The sequence below is a fragment of the Falco cherrug genome, unplaced genomic scaffold (genome assembly GCF_023634085.1).
Source record: "Falco cherrug isolate bFalChe1 unplaced genomic scaffold, bFalChe1.pri scaffold_35, whole genome shotgun sequence".
Lineage (NCBI taxonomy): Eukaryota > Metazoa > Chordata > Aves > Falconiformes > Falconidae > Falco > Falco cherrug.
The window spans coordinates 1,472,156-1,488,756 of NW_026599480.1; the positions used below are offsets into that span (position 1 = coordinate 1,472,156).

Consider the following 16,601-nt stretch of genomic DNA (forward strand, 5'->3'; position numbering starts at 1 on the left):
GCCAGGGGCGCATCGTCAGTCCTGGCTGAGTTCACAGACGAAGCACTCCTGCTAAGTATCTTATTAGTGAGAGCTTTAACTTGATACTTTCTTTCACGTGCCTCAAGGAAGAAAACCTGTTGGCAATACAGAGAAGCCTCCCCACGTGTCATCGCCAGACCTAGAGGAAATCATGAAAGATCTGGATAAAGCAGCACCAGGTGGGTATACGTCCCTCTGAACCAGAGAAGTTGGGAAGCTGAGGGCAGAGGCATGTGTGGAGAAGCCGTAGCCTCCACAAGCAGAAAGGGATCGATCAGAGCCTTGCTGCACTGATGCTGGATTTCATGCCTTGCAAGCACTGGTGAGCTGCAGAGATGGTCCGGAGTCTCTGCTGCGGCTTGTGGTTCAGGCTGAGTCCCAGGCACAGCTGCGGCCCTGGTGACACCGTTCCCGGCCAGAGCTGTTGTGGGCAGCTGTTGGTACCCAGCTGGCAGGAACTGGAGATGCTCGTGCCTTGCTGCCAGTTGCCGGAGGGGAGACTGCCCGTGGGTGGCCGAGAGGATGCACAGGCAGCTTGGGGTCACTGAGCCTGGCAGCCTTTGCTGCGTCTGTAGGCATGCCCTGGCCAGGATCGCAGCAGCCCCAGCTTCACAGCCTCCTTCATGCCCGTTGTTGTCCCTGACGGGTAGAAGACTCTCCGTGACACCTTGGGGGCAGGGAGAGGTGGGGGCTGGACACCCAGCTTCAGGCAGGACGCCTGACTTGAAGGCAGCTAAACTGAAGGGCTGTGCATTGAGTCAGTGGTGCTTTACCTCTTTCTAGTTGTGGTTCTGGTACCTTGGTCATGCTTTTCCTCTTGTTTTGGGAGACCGTGGGCTCTTCTATGCCTCAGCTAACACTGGTGAAGGACTTTACTAAATACGCGTGCTTCCCAGGCAGGGTTTTGCCCTCTTCTGGAGGGACCTATTTGGGTTGGAGGTCGTGACCTCCCACTGCCACATTTGTCTTTGTCCTATTTTCACCTAATTTTCTGTTGATGTCAGCGGATGGCAAGGTCTTGTCAGCTTGCATTCTCTCGCGACCAAAACTTTCCTCACTTGAAGGCTCTGTTCTGCATTGCTTAGATAATGGTGTTCTTACTGCTCTCTGGTCTTTGTTTCCCGGCTTTCCTAAGGCTGCCTCCCTTCATGAGAAGTCCCTTCATGCATAACTGCTTCAGAGAGTGGGTCAGCTTGACCGGAACTTTGTGCACAGATTTGTTTTACGTGTAGTTACCCTCTAAACCAGAGTGTAGTAATTTGGGAGTTGAGACAACAACTTCCCCCTTTTGGGCTTATTTTGGTCCCAGACCAGTGCGTTTTCTTGACACTCAGGTGGAGCCTGAGTGACTCCAGCCCTACACGTTGTAGTCACTATTGGTATTGCGTGCCCTGTGAGGTGTGGCAGTACCTGGGAGGCGGGTGACTTTGGGGCGGAGGTGTGTGATTTCAGGGGAGCTTCTCTGTTCTGTTTGTTTACAGGCCTGGCTGCAGGCGATGGATATGCAGCTTCCCAGCGGGGTGCCAGGGCTGACGGGCTGGGAGACGGCATGGGTACGTGACGGCTTCTTACTTGGAGAGCTGCCCGCTCCAAGCCCAAATGTGAGCGAGGCGTCCCTTGCAGGTGTGGCAGTATAGACCTTTGTCATTGCGTGTGCCATGTCATGACATGATCCCCTCAAAGGTTCTGCTCTTCCGTTGTGCCAGCGTCTGTCACAGTGCATGTCACAAACTTCTCATGGGTGTTTGGTTGCAGCTGTGGCTCCAGCTCCTGGTCTGGATCCTGTGCTGGAGCTCACCTGGTATGCCAGGGGCGCATCGTCAGCCCTGGCTGAGTTCACAGACGAAGCACTCCTGCTAAGTATCTTATTAGTGAGAGCTTTAACTTGATACTTTCTTTCACGTGCCTCAAGGAAGAAAACCTGTTGGCAATACAGAGAAGCCTCCCCACGTGTCATCGCCAGACCTAGAGGAAATCATGAAAGATCTGGATAAAGCAGCACCAGGTGGGTATACGTCCCTCTGAACCAGAGAAGTTGGGAAGCTGAGGGCAGAGGCATGTGTGGAGAAGCCGTAGCCTCCACAAGCAGAAAGGGATCGATCAGAGCCTTGCTGCACTGATGCTGGATTTCATGCCTTGCAAGCACTGGTGAGCTGCAGAGATGGTCCGGAGTCTCTGCTGCGGCTTGTGGTTCAGGCCGAGTCCCAGGCACAGCTGCGGCCCTGGTGACACCGTTCCCGGCCAGAGCTGTTGTGGGCAGCTGTTGGTACCCAGCTGGCAGGAACTGGAGATGCTCGTGCCTTGCTGCCAGTTGCCGGAGGGGAGACTGCCCGTGGGTGGCCGAGAGGATGCACAGGCAGCTTGGGGTCACTGAGCCTGGCAGCCTTTGCTGCGTCTGTAGGCATGCCCTGGCCAGGATCGCAGCAGCCCCAGCTTCACAGCCTCCTTCATGCCCGTTGTTCTCCCTGACGGGTAGAAGACTCTCCGTGACACCTTGGGGGCAGGGAGAGGTGGGGGCTGGACACCCAGCTTCAGGCAGGACGCCTGACTTGAAGGCAGCTAAACTGAAGGGCTGTGCATTGAGTCAGTGGTGCTTTACCTCTTTCTAGTTGTGGTTCTGGTACCTTGGTCATGCTTTTCCTCTTGTTTTGGGAGACCGTGGGCTCTTCTATGCCTCAGCTAACACTGGTGAAGGACTTTACTAAATACGCGTGCTTCCCAGGCAGGGTTTTGCCCTCTTCTGGAGGGACCTATTTGGGTTGGAGGTCGTGACCTCCCACTGCCACATTTGTCTTTGTCCTATTTTCACCTAATTTTCTGTTGATGTCAGCGGATGGCAAGGTCTTGTCAGCTTGTATTCTCTCTCGCGACCAAAACTTTCCTCACTTGAAGGCTTCGTTCTGCATTGCTTAGATAACGGTGTTCTTACTGCTCTCTGGTCTTTGTTTCCCGGCTTTCCTAAGGCTGCCTCCCTTCATGAGAAGTCCCTTCATGCATAACTGCTTCAGAGAGTGGGTCAGCTTGACCGGAACTTTGTGCACAGATTTGTTTTACGTGTAGTTACCCTCTAAACCAGAGTGTAGTAATTTGGGAGTTGAGACAACAACTTGCCCCTTTTGGGCTTATTTTGGTCCCAGACCAGTGCGTTTTCTTGACACTCAGGTGGAGCCTGAGTGACTCCAGCCCTACCCATTGTAGTCACTATTGGTATTGCGTGCCCTGTGAGGTGTGGCAGTACCTGGGAGGCGGGTGACTTTGGGGCGGAGGTGTGTGATTTCAGGGGAGCTTCTCTGTTCTGTTTGTTTACAGGCCTGGCTGCAGGCGATGGATATGCAGCTTCCCAGCGGGTTGCCAGGGCTGACGGGCTGGGAGACGGCATGGGTACGTGACGGCTTCTTACTTGGAGAGCTGCCCGCTCCAAGCCCAAATGTGAGCGAGGCGTCCCTTGCAGGTGTGGGAGTATAGACCTTTGTCATTGCGTGTGCCATGTCATGACATGATCCCCTCAAAGGTTCTGCTCTTCCGTTGTGCCAGCGTCTGTCACAGTGCATGTCACAAACTTCTCATGGGTGTTTGGTTGCAGCTGTGGCTCCAGCTCCTGGTCTGGATCCTGTGCTGGAGCTCACCTGGTATGCCAGGGGCGCATCGTCAGTCCTGGCTGAGTTCACAGACGAAGCACTCCTGCTAAGTATCTTATTAGTGAGAGCTTTAACTTGATACTTTCTTTCACGTGCCTCAAGGAAGAAAACCTGCGGACAATGCAGAGAAGCCTCCCCACGTGTCATCGCCAGACCTAGATGAATTCATAAAAGAGCTGTATAAAGCAGCACCAGGTGGGTATACGTCCCTCTGAACCAGAGAAGTTGGGAAGCTGAGGGCAGAGGCATGTGTGGAGAAGCCGTAGCCTCCACAAGCAGAAAGGGATTGATCATTTTTTGGACATTTCTAACCTCCTGTGAGATTGCCGTGACTGTGCAGGACTCACTAACGTGCAGATTTTTTCGACAGGAGTAGAAGGCCAGAGCAGCTCAGATGCTGAGGATCATAAAAGTTTCCGGAAGTACTGCATTGAAGGTGCTGTGGCAGTTTTGGGCTCCGTCCTATATGGGATGGTGTTGTGTTGTGTCATCGTTGTGTGGAGGAAGAGGAGACGGTGAGTTGTTGGGGTTTTTTTCCCCAAACTTCCATATTAGCTGGCTGCTTTAAGCCATGAAGCATTTCGTGGTAGGGTCTTCTGGAATGCCGAGTTAGTTACTGGCCAAAGTCCGCTGAGAATTCTGCGGTGAGGTGTTTGACCGGGCCTCTCAATTCTTGGGTTAGCTACGTGTTACCTTGCTAACTTGCTAAGCAAGTGTTTGCTAGAAGCAACCCTGCCTCGACAAGAGCAGACCAGGTGACAGATATGGGCAGAGCAAGGTCAGAAAGTCAAAACAACGAGGGATGAGGCTGCCCCAGAAAGGGAGAAATGCCAGAGCGGCATCTCTCTCCCTACCAGTGAGCCTAGGAGAAGAAATCACCCTGCTAGGTGATGCCTTAAATCCCAGGTGTTCACCTCAGCCAAGATGTCCAAGCAACTGGGATTGGTGAGGAAGCTGTCAAGTTTTCTTTGGAGAAAGAGAGTCAATCTGTCCCATGTGCTTTCCAGCACTGCCAGTGTGCGTGTTGTCAGCACGGGCAGGGGTTTTGCCTGCGCAGGGCTCTGGATACGTATTCTGCAGAGAGCATCCTCTCTTCAGAGCACCCCACCGAACAGAGAGCCGAGGCTGTCCCCTTGTCTGGTCAGGGATGGACAGGGGAGCTGAGTGCTGGACTCCACAAGCATGCTGAGAGAGAGAACAGGAGGCTCTCCTAGCCCTGCAGTGCCGTGCCCAGCTTTGCTCCCCTCAGTCTGCTGGAGTCAGGTCTCCTTTCCAGCGTGGGCAGAGCAGGCAGGTCAGGATGGTCAGGGCCGAGAGGAGACAAGCCATGGGCAGGCGAGCAGAGCCCCAGCCAACGGGTGCAAGGAGCCCACTTTTTGAAGAGAGCTCTCTGTGCCCACAGCTCCCATGTGCACCCCACAGTGCACCGGGTACTGCCCCCACCCTAACCCCCATACAGCACCACAGCTGCCGTAGGGTCTCAGCAGCCTCCTCTCTCCACAGGCGCCTCGCTGCGAGAAAACAGGCCAACAGCAGCAGCTGACCCTTGCGCTCAGACAGCCGTCCTGCACATCCCAGCATGTACTGAGAGCCAGACCCGGCACCAGCACCCATCATCCATGCCTGGAAAACTGGACCATCTGCCACAGAGTACCAGGGAACTGGCCCCCTACCAGTTCAGCACAGCCACCAGGCTTCAGTGGTCAACCATGTATTGCTGAAGAACAGCACAAAAATAAACACAGAGCAGTAGCACAATTGCCTCGGTCTTAACAACAACAAAAGCAGGAACTTGCAAGTTGTGGGCTGTAGTCTGGGCTGAGGCATGGGGTTTCTGACAGGCCAGTCAGACATGCTCCCCACACCCATTGTATTGAAATTATGGGTGAGAGCATGTGAGGAAGTTGTGAAGAGGGTCTATACTCCCCCATCTGCAAGAGAGCCCTCGCTCACATTTGGGCTTTGAGCGGGCAGCTCTCCAAGTATAAAGCCATCACCTACCCATGCCGTCTCCCAGCCCGTCAGCCCTGGCACCCCGCTGGGAGGCTGCGTATCCATCGCCTGCAGCCAGGCCTGTAAACAACTTGAAGTGAGAACCACAAACAGAAGTCCTTCCTGGCACCTTCTCTGGTGGAGCTGTGTATGGGTGGTGCCATGGAGCATTTTGGCTCTGGCTGAGTGCACTGCTTTAGCTGCAGCCTCTCCGAGTGATTCTTTATAACTTAATCCTGTCAGCGAGGAGAAGCGTCCAGCTCTGCCACTGAAGGCAGCAGCCTCCAGTCACCAGGCTGCTCCCTACAGGAAGCAATCCCGACTGCCTGGATCTCGCCGCTGAGAGGCTGTATTTAAAAATGAAGTGTTTTCCAGCAAGGGAAACAAGGCTTGAGCACTCATACTCTGGCTGGTGACTCTCCCAGGCAGCTGCATGTTCCCAGTCCCTCAGCAGGACAGGTGTAGCCAGAGCCCCGTCGGAGTCAGCAGAAAAACACGCTAGCCCTATTCCTGCAGGACCTACAGACGCCGGGGCGGCTCCAGGGGGCTCTGCAAGTCGGGGTGCCCGGTGCCCGTGCCCGGGGCACCTGCCGGCGCCTCTTTCCCTCCTTAGCTCTCAGCTCCCCCCCAGGGCTGCCCCGGCCAACCCTGACTCCAGCTGCCCCGGGGCCTGGCACAGCGGGGGGCTGGAACCTCCCCACAGAACCCCCGGGCAGCCAGCAGGCAGCAGACACCCCTGTGCCAGCCCAAGGGGCATCCCTCACCCCACGGCCGGCCACAGGTCCCCTCAGCCGGGCCACAGCCCCAGCACAGGCTGTGCCTGCCCAGCCCAACATGGCTGCCAGGAGGCTGAGGGTGGGCAGTGGCAGCTCCCAGCATGCCCCGGGAACAGCCTGGCCATGGGGTGGTGCCAGGCCTACAGCTCCCAGCATGCCCCGGGAACCCCCTGGCCATGGGGTGGTGCCAGGCCTACAGCTCCCAGCATGCCCTGGGAACAGCCTGGCCATGGGGTGGTGCCAGGCCTACAGCTCCCAGCATGCCCCGGGAACAACCTGGCCATGGGGTGGCCCCGGGCCTACAGCTCCCAGCATGCCCCGGGGCACGCCTTCTCCCAGCAGGCCATGGGACATCCCTGCCCAGCAGTCAGGCCCTGGGAGGACACCAGCCCCCAGCCCGGGCCCTGTAGGCGCCATGGCCCCTTCCCGGGACTGCCCGAGCACAGGCCCCGGCCCCGGAGCCCCCGTGGGCAGAGACGAGGGGAAGGGAGGCACTGAGCGGCAGGGAGAGGTGGGTCAAGGCGGAGGGGTGGCCGGAGAGGGGCAGGGAGAGCGGGGGGGGCTGGGCAGGGATGGAGAAAGGACAGGGACTGACGAGGAGCGGGCAGAGGGATGCAGCGGGACAGAGACAGAGGGGCAGGGGGGTGCCGCAAGGGATGCAGGATCAGCAGCAGGAGAGAGGGCTAGGGAGAGGAGCGGAGGGGCGGGAAGGGGGACGGAGGCACAGACCAGCAGAGGCAGGGCGAGGGGACAGGATCCGTGAGCGGCTTGTGACTTTGGCAGTGGGCAGCAAAGCTGCTTCTGTGGGTCTTTCCTTTCCCCCTCTGCCCTTATCCCCTCCCCACCCTTCCCCTCGGTGAGGCTGTGTCTGTGGTGTGCCTGCTCTGGTGAAAGGAGCTCCTGCACCAGCCTGAGGGCAAAAGAAGAGGGGCAAGGAGCGAGCTTAGTTTGTCGCAGTCCTTAGTTTGCAGGTTTCATGTATCGGCCCTCTTCAGAAAACACAGCGTGTCTGTGTGTCAGTGGTGCCGGCAGATTTTTATTCTTTATAGCAATTCCTTTAAATACCGGGCTTCATGCAGAAGGTTCACACGGTGCTGTGCTTGTAGTAAACGGAATTGCTTTTATGCATGCTGCATTCTGGAGGTGGCAAGTGCCAGGTTAGAGATGAAGATGGAAATGAAAGCAAGTGACGCACACGCAGTGGTGATCCTGCCACAAGCATGCTGTGTATTGGCCTGGGAGAACGCTGCAGGGACTCTCAGAAGTCAAGGTTTTCAGTGCTGTTTCTGTGTTTGATACCCAAGGGATGGCTTCCCTCTGCATGCATTTCTGGGCAGGCGTGTGCGTGGAACATAGGGGTGTCTCTGTGCCGTAAGTGGGACTGATGGCAGCTTTTCATTTCATTCCAACTCAAAAGTAAAGAAAGATTGTACCTGCAAAAGAATTCAAACAGCCGTCTTTGTTTCCCAGAGCGAGCATACAAGCATGGGGGAGCGGTTTGCAGGTTCAGAACTTCAGCCAGCTCTGGATGGTAAACCCTCAGGAGAGGAAAGAGAAGCCCCACTTTTTTAACTACAGCTCTGCTTCCCTTAATGTGTCTTCTTGTTAGATTGTGTCGGTAGTCAGATTAAAAGCACATGATTAAACTGTGCTTGTTCATGAAGATATTTGAGGGTTATTTACGGCCTTAAATCCTCTTACGAGTGGGGCACTCTGTTGCCCTGTGGGCAGTACAATGTCGTGACTGGTAATTTTCCTTTTCTTGCCTAGTGTACGGATGCATTTCTGAAGGCGAGTGTTGGGTCTTATTGGCGCCGCACAAGAAACCAACGTGTGAAACCCAGACATTCACTGTTAGAAACAGGAAGAAGCTATGGGCCCTTGCTTCAGATTCTGCAAAAGATGTACCAAGGCTGAGGAAAGTGGCAAAAAGGGAAGAAATGCCGTAGCATAACTTTGGGATGGCAGGTGAGGTTTCCATCAGTGTTCCTCAAACGTAGCAGCCTCATTTGGTTTGCGGATGTGGTATTGAACTCAAACTGCGAGACTGGTTTCCTTTATTGCGGGTGGTACTGTAGCGCACGTACCTTTCATGTCCCAAGGAAGTTGCCAAGGCTGTAGTTAACCTTCCGCAGAACCACCTCAAATTTTCCGTAGCGCGTGATTTCCTTCAACAGTCAAGTCCAGGTCTGTGGCATACAATAACCCCTACCCCGTTTGGGATCTGGATGTGGTTGATTTTTAATTCAGACTTATCTGCTGTTAGAGATGTTTGGGTTTTGGTCCAAATAGGGAAATGCTGATTGTGTGCATTCTTTTGCTTTTTCCATAGTGTTGTTCCATGTTTAGTCATTTGTTCCTTACAAAAATAATGTATGGGTGTCTATGAAGCTGGAGGTGTTTACGTTCTTGTGGCTGAATGTAGCAGTGGAGCTATCTTGCTGTATTTAAAGCAAGAGCAGCTTAATGTAACTTCACTTAAAATCTGGTCTTGGTAGGCAAATCCTACCCTGATAAGCATTTAAAACAAGCAAACAAAAAATTCAAATCTGTGACAAGGTATAGGTGGAGCACCTGAACTGGTGCAAGGCAGCAGTTCTCTCGCTGATACCCACACATTGCAGGTTGCCATCACGACCTTGAAATAGTGCGCCATTAATGTTAACTACTAGCAGCTTGTGAACCTAACAGTCAAGGTAGAAAATAATTTCCCACTGCCACCTTTTTTTAGTTTTCTTTTATGTTTTAAAGTGTCTGATTTGATACTTTCCGGTGTATTTGAAACCTGTGTCATATCCTACGTAGTTTGTGACAAGTGTGTGGCAGATGGGACTTTTCTGCTTGGAGAGGTGGTGAGATGGAGAGTGGAGAATGGTTATATGGCACAAGCGCAGAAGTATAAAAAGGGATTAAGAGGCTTGTGTACCTTGCTGCCGGTTCAGTGGCATGAGAATTCCTGTAACGACAAATTCCTTCTGGCTCTGAAGGAAGGAACGTGCCAGCCTGCTGAGTTTCCAACCAGAGCAACACTAGCAACGGATGTTGTTCCCAAATGGTGAGGTGGTTGTAAGCTTCATCAGTAGTAGAAGCTGTGGAGAAAGTCAGGAATCGTCTGCCGTTCTGCAAGTCAAGTGCTTGGCTCTTTTGTCACTAGTGTTGATTTAAGGGTGCATCGCTTATAAAGAGCACTTGACCTTTGTAATTCTCCATACTGCTAAGTTCTGGGTGCCATCAGAGAACCACTGTGCTGTGAAGGCCCTGTAAACATACGGCGATGTTTGTGTTTATCCATTTTGCCTTCCCTTAGATGATGTTATTTTGTCATTTGAAACCTTAGTGGCAGGATTTGGGGCTTTATCCTGATCAGGCATCTAAGGGCCAGCTCTCGGCTGCAGCTGCAGCAGAAGCGTTCAGGTGGTTTGAGCACCAAATGAAACTTCCACTTGGCTGTCATTTTGGCTTTTCCCTTCCTCTTTAAAATTTATATTTTAATTAAGAGTTTTAAGTATTTGGCTTCCTTACAGAAAAAAACCCCAGTGCTATCCTTGTCCTGTTATGATAAGGCCCTAATCTGGAGGGCAGAAAGCGGAGACCACCAGGAAGATGTTGAGAGGAAGGGGAAGAATGTTAGAGCCATGAGTTGGGTGTTCTGAGATCTGAGGAGATGGAAAAGGTGCCTCCCAGGTAGCTAAAGGGAAGCACAGGAGAGCAGCTGGGAGCCAGAAGTGTGGTGTGGGCATATGGAAGTGCTACGCTGTGGTGTGTTAGGCAAATTATTTTTAGGAACTTTCTCATTTGTTGTCATTTCCCAGGCTCCTGAGGTGCAGGAATGCTGGAGGCAAGAAGCTGCCAGCATCAACTACGTGGAAAATGAACACTTCTATCTCCATTTCACTTTCCTCACTTCTGTGTTGCGGTGGCAGGGCAGTACAGACCCTGACCCGGACCCGGACCCTGACCCTGACCCTGTGAGTACGCAGGCAGCTTGTGTGGCCAGTGCCGGTGTGGTTCTGGCACAGAGGATCAAGCGCTTCCTGCTTCAGAGCTGTCAGGCTGACACTCTTCAGCACTCAATGAAGCTCTAAATTACAGCTAAAGGAGGACAGAAATTTTGCTTCAGAGCTTGATAATGTCGTTCTGATCCATCCTTTTGCTTGTTCAGTGGCTACAGAAGGGAACCACTGCCTTGGTAGGGGCATCCATTGAGTTCTTCGTGTGTGATATTAGAGGATCATTGTGTCTGTTTACGCATGAGACCATTACAGCAGGTGTTGTGAAGATGTTCACGTGTGGTACATAAAACCTTTGCCAGTAAAACAGTAAATCCACGCAGTGGGGTCTAAAGCACACAGATCCAGTGCGATCCTCCAAAGAGCTTTGAAAGTGTCTCCCCAAGGGTACAGACCTGGCTGTTGGTGATTCTGTTGAACTGCCAGTTGCTTGGTTGAAGTTGCTATGTCAGAAGTCATCTTCTGGGGGCCGAATGCTGCAAATGGTAGAATGTTTAAGGAAGCAAATGAATAACCTTCAGACTTGATTTTACTCTTTTAACAGATTGTACACAAATGGGAGGCCTGAGCAGGCTGCCTTTAGCAGGGGAACGTGACCTGACTGCACAGGAGGCAAGGAACTCCCTTCTCTCGCTGACCATGAGCCCTCAGTTTCAAGGCAGATGTGAAGAGGAATATTTGACCCGTGGGAAATGCAACTTCAGATACGTAAGCCAGGTGGGACTGCCATGTGAGCCCTGTGATAGGAGCCGTGTATCCCAACCGTGAACGTAGAGGCTGGGCCCAGTTTTTAGCTTGGTTCAATATGAGCTCTGCTGACTGATTCTGTGATCAAGAGCAGGCAAGTCTGCCCCCTGAGAGGATGTTGTCGTGGGTGGAAGGGTTGAAGTGCAGTGACTGCGTCAACAAACAGGTGGTTTGAAAAGTCTTTTGGGCAAGGATCTGGTACGCTGGTGTAATGCCTTTTCCCTTTACAAAGGTGTTCAGTAAACACAAGTGTTCCTGCATGTGTCCAGTAGCGCAGAGACCTCTGTACTTTCTTTGGACTGATTGTTGTGTAAGATCTGGGGGTTTTGGGACAGTTCTGAAAATTGTTCAGAAGGTGTCTTGAATGTTGGGTGAAATGGGTCATCACTTCCATAAACCTCTAGCCTGTAAAGAAGAGCCATGGATGTAAGGAGATTTTCTTTTTTTCTCTCCTTATTGTTACTGGGAGGAAAAGCAGTGATTAACTATTGACCTGTGATACCCCCAGGTGCAGACTGTGCAGTGCGTTTGAGGTGGATCGCTCCTGTACTGCCAAGACTGAGCCCAGACTCCTCGATGCTTTGCACACTGGCACTGGAAGTCCTTGTGCAGCTGTGGGTACTGGCTTTCTGTGCTGCAGTGTGAAAAACACAAAACACCGGGGTTGGGGTTTGCAGAGAAGTGGGAAAAAGTTGATTATTTTGTGCTAGGAAGAGAATGTCCTGTAGTTTTCAGACTTTGCACCTCTCCACTTGGAATTTAAAAGCTGCTTTTAACTCTGCTGCTATGTTTCAGTGGGCGGGAAGGTGTCCGGTTGTCACAGATGATGCGTCCCATCAAGAAGGATCTTTCCCTTCTGAGTTGAGCTTTCTTTGCTTGGCGTGGAAAGTGCCTTAAGCTGAACGATTTCAGATGGCAGTGAAGGAATTACATCGACATGGGGATTTAGCAACAAACCCAAAGGTATGTCGTCTTACATTTCAGTATATGATTTTTTAAAATCAGGATTTGCTGGGTTTTGAGCAGGAGACCCATTTTGCATGTGCCTACATAAACCCCATTTTCATGGATAGATGCATGCAGTATGTTTTGTGATGTGATACTCAATTACGTATAAGCTGTTCTATGCTGTGCTCTTCTGGGCTTGTCGTAGTCCTTTGAAACACAGCCCTGTGCATCAAGGGGGCAAGCTGTGTCACCTGCTTTCCCCCACAACATAGAGCAATGTAACTGTCATAAATACAGGCTGAGCAAAACTAGTTGAGAGATTTGTGGGCTACTGTTAGCATCACAGTGGGCCAGGAATTAGCCCATGCTTACTAATAAGTTCCTGTATTTTAATTATCCTACGCCACCCGAGGGGCAGGACAGTGTCAGGGCACTTCCCCAGGGCATAAAACTGGACATGTCTGCTTCTCTCCGAGGGTCCGCTATGTACAAAGCATCCTTCAGCACTATCTGGGTGCCTGGTGTTCTCAAAGGGTCCCAAATGGATAAAGTTCACTCCTGCTGCCTGCTTGTCAGCAGGAACTCTGTCTGCAGCTGTGCTTCTGTGCGGTGAGAAACTTCCTCATGTTCTTTGCTTGGCAGACCTGGCGTGTCTTCTGTCTTCCTTTGCTTCCTTTCGATTCAGTGTTTCAGCGATGGTTAGATATGGAGCAAAGATTTCTTAGGCTTGTGTCTCGCCAGCTTTCAGTAAAGATACTAAACCTATTTAGACTTGGGTAACTGAACAGCTCTTCTGGCTTCCTATCCTCAGGAGTGTCAACAGGGGAGACATAGATGTTCATCTTTGCATACCTCTCGGACCACTGATGGTTGGATTTCCATGCTTGTGCTTGAGAACAGCTTCACGCTCAGGTTCTCAAGGCCAGTGTTTGGGAGGTTAACGGAACATGCTAGCGGGTGGTGTGGCAGGCTCTGTAAGGAAAGCTCAAGACTTAATTGCAGAACTGGTATCTCCAGTGGAGGTATTTCAGTTATGTTGCATTGGAGTTGGTATTGGCATGTGGCATGGGGTACTCACGTATTGAGGTATTTACTGTCAGTGAAGAGGTTCCGTAGTTGCTTTCTTATGGAAAAGACTGGTTTTCCATGCTTGTAATTCTATAAATAAGTCGTATATCTAAACCGCGGCATTTTTATTCAAAAAGAGGACAGATGCAGTCTGCTCTCTGGAAGTCCAAGGGAGCAGTTCTGCTGCCCCCCCTCCTTACTTCTCAAGAATCAAACCTCTTAACATGTCACGATGGCCATGGCCCAGATGGCCTCCAGCCATCACATCACCCACAAGTCCTTCTCTGTTAGCAAACAACAGCTGCAGGGTGCTCCTTCCCTAGCAGGCTCCCTCACCAGCTGGGTCAGGAAGGTCTCGTCCGCACAGCTCAGGAAGCTCCTAGAGCCTTTCCTCTCTGCTGTACTGTATTTCCAGCAGACATCTGGGAAGCTCAATTCCCTCATGAGAACAAGGGTAGCGATGGTGAGATTTCTCCCAGCTGCTGATTGATAGAATATTTCATCTGCCTCTTCATCCTGCTGTGGTGGTCTTAAGAGCCTCCCACCATGACATCTGCATTGCTGGCCTTTCCCCTCGTTCGTACCCATAAACACTCGGCCCTTTCATCACTATCATCAAGCTCTAGACAGTCAAAACACTCCTTAGCGCAGTGTCAGTCTCGGTCTCCACTGGAAGCCCTGCCTTCCTGGGGTGGGGTGTGCCAGGGGGGTGCTTGGGTGGGTGGCAGCATGCCGGGGGCATGGCTGCCCTGAGGAGGCTGGGCTGTGAGGTCACAAGCCCCAGTGTTCCACACCATGATACGTTGTGCCGTGGGCGTGGTCCATCAGTGCCAGCAGCAGCAGCAGCAGTGGTGACTGCAGCAGCAGCAGCAGCAGCAGCAGCAGCAGCAGCATGGTGCAGGCACAGGGGGCTGTGTCCCTCTCCTGCATCCTTATCCTCTTCCTCCTGGTGGCCCTGCAAGCCCAGGACACTTGGGCTGCTCCGTGGCGATTAGGTAGGTTGGCGGGTGAGGGCTGGAACCCAACCCTGGGCAGTGTGGTGTGGCAGCCTTCCCCGGCCTGCGAGTCGGGGCCAGAGCTGCACAGCAGGGCCAGGCATTAGTCCACGGGAGTGCTTGTCCTCTGGCTGGGTCACAGCCGTGCCTGGTGCCGTGACTCCACTGCTCCTGGGCTGCGCTCTGGCTATCAGCTTTGGGGACATCTGTCCTTGGGAGATGTCCATTCAGGAAGGCGGGAGCATTCCTGCTCTAGCCCTGCAGTGCTCTCCTTGGGCAACCCCAGGTCCCCAACACACAGCCCCATCTCGCAGGCCAGGGGAAGTAACAGGGCAGCTGTGGTGCAGCAGACTCTCAGTAGTCTCAGAAGTAGGCACTTCTCCATGAGACAAAAAAAAAGGTGATTTTTTTTTTCCCTCCAGTCCTTTCCTGTGGGCTTCTTTAGTGCCCAGTAGAGTTGTCCCAGTAAGAATTCCTAAGAGGCTGTATGTTTGTCCACCTGGTCTTTGAAGGGTGTTGCACGTGGCTTGGAAACAGTACTTTGAAAGCTTTCCGGTCCCAGCCAACAGGTGTGTCACATTAAGAAGGGGGATTCCTCAAACCCTTCATATTTGATCAACCTGTCAATTTCCCCAGACAGACGATACCCTCATGGCCGACCAGCTAGCCCGCTACCTGCGTTTTGACAGCCCACTGTAGACGAGAGTGATTCAACTAACCTATTCAACGTCACTGAGCCAGATCCTTATATCAGTTATTCAGATCTCCAGAGACTTACACAAGCTCAAGATTTTTATTATACAAACTGCTAGTTTATGAAAGGATAAGGTTCAAAGACTGCTGGTGATAATATAGTAACTGCAAATCAAGCTTAAAACAACGCACCTAATAAAAGCTGGTATGAGATAGTCACTGAATATAGTTCTTACCCAGTTGGCATCTCTATGTGGGAGAAGACAGGTTCAGCCTGTCGACAGATCCCCGAAGATACGATGGAATCTTCCCTCCCTTCCCCCGTCCAGTGCACACTTCTTATACTTCATAGTATATTGAACCTTCCTTATCATACACAGGACTGATTACATGTTTCTTGCTTCTACAGCAAAATTGTACCCATCCTGAGACAGCAGTGCTGAAGGTCTTTATGCATGCTCTCCGGGCAGGGTTTTGCCCTCTTCTGGAGGGACCTATTTGGGTGGGAGGTCGTGACCTCCCACTGCCACATTTGTCTTTGTCCTATTTTCACCTAATTTTCTGTTGATGTCAGCGGATGGCAAGGTCTTGTCAGCTTGTATTCTCTCGCGACCAAAACTTTCCTCACTTGAAGGCTCTGTTCTGCATTGCTTAGATAATGGTGTTCTTACTGCTCTCTGGTCTTTGTTTCCCGGCTTTCCTAAGGCTGCCTCCCTTCATGAGAAGTCCCTTCATGCATAACTGCTTCAGAGAGTGGGTCAGCTTGACCTGAACTTTGTGCACAGATTTGTTTCACGTGTAGTTACCCTCTAAACCAGAGTGTAGTAATTTGGGAGTTGAGACAACAACTTCCCCCTTTTGGGCTTATTTTGGTCCCAGACCAGTGTGTTTTCTTGACACTCAGGTGGAGCCTGAGTGACTCCAGCCCTACCCATTGTAGTCACTATTGGTATTGCGTGCCCTGTGAGGTGTGGCAGTACCTGGGAGGCGGGTGACTTTGGGGCGGAGGTGTGTGATTTCATGGGAGCTTCTCTGTTCTGTTTGTTTACAGGCCTGGCTGCAGGCGATGGATATGCAGCTTCCCAGCGGGGTGCCAGGGCTGACGGGCTGGGAGACGGCATGGGTACGTGATGGCTTCTTACTTGGAGAGCTGCCCGCTCCAAGCCCAAATGTGAGCGAGGCGTCCCTTGCAGGTGTGGCAGTATAGACCTTTGTCATTGCGTGTGCCATGTCATGACATGATCCCCTCAAAGGTTCTGCTCTTCCGTTGTGCCAGCGTCTGTCACAGTGCATGTCACAAACTTCTCATGGGTGTTTGGTTGCAGCTGTGGCTCCAGCTCCTGCTCTGGATCCTGTGCTGGAGCTCACCTGGTATGCCAGGGGCGCATCGTCAGTCCTGGCTGAGTTCACAGACGAAGCACTCCTGCTAAGTATCTTATTAGTGAGAGCTTTAACTTGATACTTTCTTTCACGTGCCTCAAGGAAGAAAACCTGTTGGCAATACAGAGAAGCCTCCCCACGTGTCATCGCCAGACCTAGAGGAAATCATGAAAGATCTGGATAAAGCAGCACCAGGTGGGTATACGTCCCTCTGAACCAGAGAAGTTGGGAAGCTGAGGGCAGAGGCATGTGTGGAGAAGCCGTAGCCTCCACAAGCAGAAAGGGATCGATCAGAGCCTTGCTGCACTGATGCTGGATTTCATGCCTTGCAAG

The 16,601-nt window shown here is 52.2% G+C and overlaps 2 long non-coding RNA genes across 2 annotated transcripts; both read left to right on the forward strand.

Annotated features, from left to right (window-relative positions):
• Window positions 1-3,705: 3,705 nt before the first annotated feature.
• LOC129735126 (uncharacterized) lies at window positions 3,706-5,592 on the forward strand. The gene is made up of 3 exons (XR_008730580.1): window positions 3,706-3,854; window positions 4,030-4,174; window positions 5,163-5,592. It is a non-coding gene; the product is annotated as an uncharacterized LOC129735126 (long non-coding RNA).
• Window positions 5,593-6,810: 1,218 nt separating this feature from the next.
• On the forward strand, window positions 6,811-11,424 carry LOC129735120 (uncharacterized). Its single transcript, XR_008730573.1, has 3 exons — window positions 6,811-6,938; window positions 8,198-8,395; window positions 10,982-11,424. It is a non-coding gene; the product is annotated as an uncharacterized LOC129735120 (long non-coding RNA).
• The last annotated feature ends 5,177 nt before the right edge of the window (window positions 11,425-16,601 follow it).